This window comes from Eptesicus fuscus, chromosome 3 (genome assembly GCF_027574615.1).
Source record: "Eptesicus fuscus isolate TK198812 chromosome 3, DD_ASM_mEF_20220401, whole genome shotgun sequence".
NCBI lineage: Eukaryota > Metazoa > Chordata > Mammalia > Chiroptera > Vespertilionidae > Eptesicus > Eptesicus fuscus.
Genome location: NC_072475.1, coordinates 4,198,391 through 4,205,197, shown reverse-complemented (window position 1 = coordinate 4,205,197; position 6,807 = coordinate 4,198,391). Strand labels below are relative to the sequence as shown.

Here is a 6,807-nt window from a genome sequence, read left to right as displayed (position 1 = left end):
TGAACGGTGTTTTCCCATTAAGACAAAGATGCCCCCACGATTTCCAGCCCCCGCCCCATATCCAGACCCCCCCTTCCCTCAGCCACTTTGTTAGCAAACCAAGTGCGATGACAATAAATAAGCCTATTTTAATGCAACAGCACCCATGACGAGTAAGAATCACTCTCAGCTTGGTACGTTGGTGTCTGGTTGGCGTATTGCAGTCTCTTTTCCATAAAACCGTGGTGGGGTCCCTTCGCTGGATAAGCACTTTGAACTGAAGGCTGCCGTTTGCTCCAGTTGACCCCCATCTGGAGAAAAGGGCAGATTCACCTGCAAGCAGCACCCCCAGGGCGCTGGGACCCTCAGATTCTCACTCCCACCCACCCCAGCGGGCTTTCCCCCTGTCAGAGCGCCTCTTCATCTAGGTCCGCTTCGTGTAGCTGCCACCGCTGTCTGTCTTAGGCGTCCCCGGGGCCATCGGCACATCTGCGGCAACGCCGGGTCACCGCTTCCTGGAAACACGGCTTTCCAGCCCCTGGTCCAGGAGGAGGTGCCCGTGCCCACCTGCCCACCCCCCCTCCACCCGGCCCTCTCCTGCGCCCTTCCCTCCAGTTCCAGACCCGTTCCCGCAGTTCAGTAACTCACGTTTCCGCTCAGAAGTCAGCCACTGTCCCTCAAAGTGTCAGCCTGTCTCTCAAGCACCGTTTCCTCTTCGGGTTTCATCCTAATTTCAAAATGATTTGTGACTTCCTATAGAGCCTAAATGCTGACGTCTCCACATGCTTTTCCTCCCCACACTTTCTTACAGTTCGGGTTTCTTCCTTTTGTCCCCCTTTGCTTTTTTTAATTTAGATTTAATCAAGTATCTTGGGGAGGTTCAGACACTATTTGGAAAGGTGGGTAGACAGAGAAGGAGGCTATAAAAATGCCGTTAGAAACTATACTTGAACTCGCCGCAAGAATGTGAAATCATTTGGTTAGCTGAGCAATTCAAGATTTGTTAGAAATGTTGAATATCCGTCGTCTTTTCCCAGACAGCTCGCTTTAGGCGGACAGGTCTTCAGTCTTCCTTTCCTTGGCCCGGGGGGCGCTCTGTGGTTCACGACAGGGTAGTTGGAAATGAATGTCCTGCAGACACGACAGACCTTCTCTCCCAGGAGTTCCTTCCGGTGGATGGCTCTAAAGTCGGAAAACAGGCAGCACAGACAATTCATTGATAATATCAGCTTGTTTCTAGACTTTATGGCCAGCCTACACTTACGGAAATGTTACCCTTTAATGAAAACAGAGTAAAACACGCCTCTTCCTACCATCTCTGCCCCTGTGTCTCGGAGAGCTGCAGACGCAGCGTGGCATCACTCAGGCCACTAGAGAGGTTGACGAAGCACAGTGTGTGCAATAACAAGACGACATGATGCCCTACTGTGCGCAGTGCCTGAGCACTTACTCAAACTACTCCATTTCATTCTAACCCATCAGGGAGCTGCGTGCTATAATTTCAATGTTACAAATGGAAATCCAGAGGGTAGCCAAATCATGGCCTTGCCCCGGTCACCAGGCCGGCAAACCACACACCCTGGTCCGGTCCAGGTGCCGAGGCGTAAGCCCTGGGCTCTTTTTACTACAAACATGGTCCGCAAAGCAGATGTGCTCCCAGCATCTGGCCGCTGCCTGTTTTGGGAAGACTTGCAAGCTAGGGATGACTTCACATTCTTAAGTTGTTGGGGGAAAGTAAACAGAACACTATTTTGTGACATGTGAAATTATACGAAATTCTCACTTCAGTGTCACAAATAAAGTTTTATTGGAACACGGGCCCCCTATCCATTATTACTCACACATGCTAGCAGAGTTGAGGCCGTGCGGCCAGAGGCGGCAATATTTAGTATCTGGCCCTTTACAGGGAAAGTTTGCTGGCCCCTGTACATACTACTAAATGCTATTAGTACCATTAACTGCTATTAGTCAGTCAGCATTGTGGCTATTAGTCAGTCAGCATTGTGCCGCAGGATTAACAGATGCCGGGACAACTTAGAACAGTAACGCTCTTTCCCAGGACGAATCTGTTACGTCACCCATAGGTCTGTTCAAAGGGGGGAAATAACACATTTTTTGGTAAGAGGCCAACTGCTTCATAGGACTGTGGTAGCCCAGTCGTAGTCAGGTCTCAAAGAAAGACTTCTCCCTTCTCGGGACACCCCCCTCCCCAAGGTTGGGGAGCAGAGGGAGAGCCAGCCGGGACCCAGCGGCCTACCCATTACTGAAGAGCACAGAAATGGCGGTTCCCGGGCCGGTTCCCGGGCTAGAGCTTCGCTGGGACCCACAGGCACTTTACTGTGTAGTTGGGCCCCAGCTCTGCTTGGTGGGGTGAGCTACACGCAGCCCCAGCTGCTCCCCGCCCCCCAACGCCCCCCAGCCTTCTCTCTCCGGCTCTCTGGCAGGAGGACTGCACTCACCCCTGAGCTGCCGTTGGGTCCCTGCTGGTCCCCACCCACCTATCCCCCGCCCCGACCTGCAGTGACCAGGTGATAGGTGAACCCTGAGCTATGCTGGGGTTACGCACACTAGTTCTGGCCCCTCCAGTGGCTCAGCAAAAAGCTTCACGTGCAGACGAGAAAGTACACGCTTCTCTTGGGAAACCACCGGGTCCTTTGGGGAGCGCCACAGGAGAAGGGAGAGGAGGAGGGTGGTTGTGGGGTGAGTCCGGCAGGAGAGGTGGTGATGGTCGAGTGCTGGATGGAAGGGAGCCAGACGATGCGTCAAGAGGAAACGCGCTCGTCAGGGCCGCTGAGCTGAACCCCTGGGTTCTAAGAAGCATTTCCAAAGCCCCAGGGTCAGCCAAGCCAGGGGCCTCCCTCTCCAGTCCCACTGAAAAAGACCGCGTTTCCTTGGGAGTGCTTTCCTAGGAATCACGTGAGAGAGGAAATACCTGTAACAAATCGTTGAGATGCTGTGTTGCCAAGACGTACGTGGTGGAAACTGAGATGGACTTGGTCCTGGGTGGGGAACAGGGAATGCGTCTGCAACGTGGAGCATGCACAAAGTCTGCAGCCCTGCCACGGCATGGAGCCGCACGTGACTCAGTGGGAGGGGAACTCCCACAGTTCACCCCAGGAAACTCAGATCAATGCAAAAGGAGTCAAACTCTTACTTGGCCTCATTGCCTTCATGAAAGGAAGCTTCCTGCACCCACCGAGTTCAGAGTCCTGGGCCGGGGGAGAGAAAATACTTTAAGACACCAGGTGGGTTCACTGAGGTCCCAACGTGACGACGTGACGGAGACTGGTCACCAGTGCACAGGGGACTTGCAGACTTATGTTCAGACGCTCCCCACCCTCCCCAGAGGCCGAACCCTCCTGTGCTCTGTGGCTGGCCAGAGAGGTGTGGCCACAGAGGCCACAGGTCTTGATTTCAGGGAGCGACATGTTTCTACTGGCAGATGGAACGGAGCATTTTCAGAATAAAGCCCTGCGCTCCGACTGGTCGGGAATACTGGCATCGCCCAGCCACTCCTCATAAACACAGGAAGGCTGCGGAGAGCAGACACTGGGAGAAGAGATGTGGAACTCATCGTCATTTCTAAGAAATCAGAAAACATCCGTCCAAAGGCGCAAGATGGCCCAGGAGCCTAAGCTCAGACCTCGCTCACCACCGACACCCGGGCCTGACTGACAGCCCTTCGGAGAATGTCCATGTGGGGCGTCTCACCGCTGCACACAGCTACCGAGCGGGGTCAGCTGGAGCCGGAGCGGAGCCTCCGTCCTGGGCCAGCATTCCCAGAGGAGGAGGAGGAGCACTGTCCTCAGGTCCGCCCAGCAGGTGCCGTTCTGGCACCAGCTCTGGCACAGCTGCCCGTTGAGACGGGGAAGGAACAGTGCCCTCCCTTGGCTCAGCCGTGGGTCGTCCGGAAGCTTGGCCATGCCCACTCCTCTGGGTGAGCCTCTCCTTCCAGGCCGGGTTCCTGCCCATCTAAACAATGACCCCTCACCACCGCCCCCCAGAAATGTCTTCCGGGAACCCTGCGTCTTTGAAGCTGACCTTGGCCAGCACTCTTGACCCCACAGAACACCCACCTGGGTCAGGGAGACACTTCTCCCTAAAGGAGCTCAAGTAGACCTTTTGAGTGCCCTGTGCACAGGGCTGCCCCTCCCGTACTAAGTGAGAGTCAAACAGCACTGACGCATGAATGGAGTGAGTGCAAGGAAGTCCAAAGAAGTCCTCCTTTCCCACGGTGACTGTTGTAGCCTTTTGTTCCCCTTCACACGTCTCATTCTGGAAACTCTAGGAATCTCCACTTTTGGGTCTCATGCTGCCCTGCGCACAAACTCAGCTGGCTCGTCGGACGACCCCAGCCTTCTCCCCAGACGGTCTGACCCTGCTCCCTCCTTTTAAGGACGGGGGCTCAGTCTGCTCAAACCCACCCCACCACCAAAACAAGTGCCGCCCTGGGCAAGCGATGCTGCACCCCTCCCTTTCCTCTGACAGCCGGGCCAAGTCTTTCGGGATTTGCAAGGAACTCTGGGTGGCCGCGCTTGGAGACGCAGCTGGTTGTGTCCCCAGGAGCCCACCACTTCAGCCCACCGCAGGTTGTCCTCCAAGCACGCCCAGCTCCTCTCTCTGAACCCCCTCCCTCTGCTCACCCCCAGGAGGTGTCCTTCCCGGCACCTTCTTCTGAGTGCCCATGCCATCCTTGAGCAGCAGCCAAGAACCTGTTCCTGGGGCTACTCCTATCTCTTGCCATTTTCTTGTCCACCCCCAGGTTTCACTGAGCGTACTGTGTTCGCAGTCTTGACCCCCCGAGATCAAAAATGTAAAAGAGTTTGGTCCTGCCCCAGAGACACCCGGAGAGCCCACGCGTGACGGTTGGGCATTGTGATGCCAGCCCACAGCTCAGCAGAGGGCCAGGGAGGTCTTGTGCCAAAGGCCAGCTGGACTTCTGCAGAGGAATCTTCTTGTCCCGAGCAGGCGAGGGGCTTGCCGAAGATGGCCCTGGCTTGCTTTCTTCATCCAGGGGGTCCGTGTCTAAAAGAGAGCACCCAGGGACAATGGGAAGCTCCCACACCTCCCAGGAGTCCGGAATGATGACAAATGCCTGCCTGTGTTGGCAAAGTGGTCTCCCCGACTCCTCTCTCCCCCGCCCCCCGCCCGCACTGTCTGCACAGACTGTGCTCCGGGGAGAAAGCCTGGCGCCCATGGGGCCTGGCTCCCCAGGACCTGCAAGGCTGCTGCCGTGGCAGCCTGTCCGCCTGCGCCTCGCCGTGGGGGCTGAGGACTGGCAGGGGCGGCTCCACCTGCAGCCCTGGGGAAGCCACGGTGATCCGGGCAGCGCCCAGGCAACAGGCACTTACTCAGCACGCCACGTGCGGGATATTCCTGCCCTTTCTTCCCAGGATGGCCTGTCCTTCGGCAGCCAAACTGCTCCTGATAAAAGCTATTCTTTAAGCCGTCATTTCCACACCCAAATCATGTTCATCTTTTTAAAAAGATCCCAAAACTAAATTCACATCATCTGATCTAACGTATGTCCAGAGAGCTGCCCGTATTAATCATTCAACTCTGCCTAAAAGATTAAGATTGCCCCCCCAAAATAGTTCCACAATGTTATTATGTTCTTATTATGTTCCAATAATAAGCCTGACTACAAGCCAACGTGATTTAAAATGTTTACAGATTCTTTTTTTTAAACCTGATTTCCTTGTTTGAGTCTCATATGTGCCGACCAGGGATCAAACGCACATCTTGGTGCCTCTGTGTGATGGTCTAACCAACTGAGCCCCCGGCCAAGGCGGTGGCCACCTCTCGCCGCCACCATGACCAGCTCAGTCAGCTCCAGCAGGTGCTCGGCAACTCCTTTCACCGGAATCCAGCTCCACCTTCCCCGAAGCAAACCTCTAGGCCCCAGGCAAAACCAAGGCACACTCAACCAAGCAGAACAGCCGGGGAGGCAAAAACCTGAAACCATCGGAACTTCAATTCGATTTTTTTTCAGCCATATCCCTCTTTTCCACTAATAATTGTAAGACAATTCATTGTATTTTTCCTAATAAACTAGCACAATACCAAGGCTGAAATATTTACTATGGACCATACGTAAAATACGAGGTTGTTCTGTGAGCCGTTTCCTGAGACAGAACGAAAATTATTCTGAAAAGTTACCCCCTAGGTCCGTGGTCGGCAAACTGCGGCTCGCGAGCCCCATGAGGCTCTTTGGCCCCTTGAGTGTGGCTCTTCCACAAAATACCATGGCCTGGGCGAGTCTATGTTGAAGAAGTGGCGTTAGAAGAAGTTTAAGTTTAAAAAATTTGGCTCTCCAAAGAAATTTCAATCGTTGTGCTGTTGATATGTGGCTCTGTGGACTAATGAGTTTGCCGACCACTGCCCTAGGTTAAAGTCCACAGGATGCCTAAACGGTAACGTCTTTTTTAATGCTGGGTCTGTGAAGCTGAGGATGAGTCTGAATCTAGTGTGAGGGTTGCATGTGTGTAGACATTCATGTTTCCATTGACCTGGAAGTTCCTTTCTCACCACCACACGGAACTGCCAGGACCTTTTTAAGCCTCTCCCAGGCCTGGCTCAGCAAGGGTGCCTCTGGGGTGCGCTCCGGCGTCCCCTCCCCGTGCCCATTCCCAGAGGACGCACATTCCCTAAAATGAGACAAGGCACACACGCTTGCTCTTCCGCTCTGTGCCCAGAAATTCTTCTAGGAACTCGAGTTTTTGATAAAATGCTCGCAGCCCAGAGAAGTAAAATGTTTTGTTTTCAAGGAGCATGCAGCTCGCCAAAGCTGGGAGCAGGCGCGCACTCGTGTTTCTGTTCTCAGGGGTC

At 54.3% G+C, this 6,807-nt stretch overlaps 1 long non-coding RNA gene across 1 annotated transcript; it reads right to left on the bottom strand.

The window, feature by feature from the left end:
* Positions 1 to 228: 228 nt before the first annotated feature.
* On the bottom strand, positions 229 to 4,690 carry LOC129147671 (uncharacterized). The gene is made up of 3 exons (XR_008554952.1): positions 4,623 to 4,690; positions 628 to 1,161; positions 229 to 290 (listed from the first exon to the last, which is right to left on the bottom strand). It is a non-coding gene; the product is annotated as an uncharacterized LOC129147671 (long non-coding RNA).
* Between the last annotated feature and the right edge of the window lie 2,117 nt (positions 4,691 to 6,807).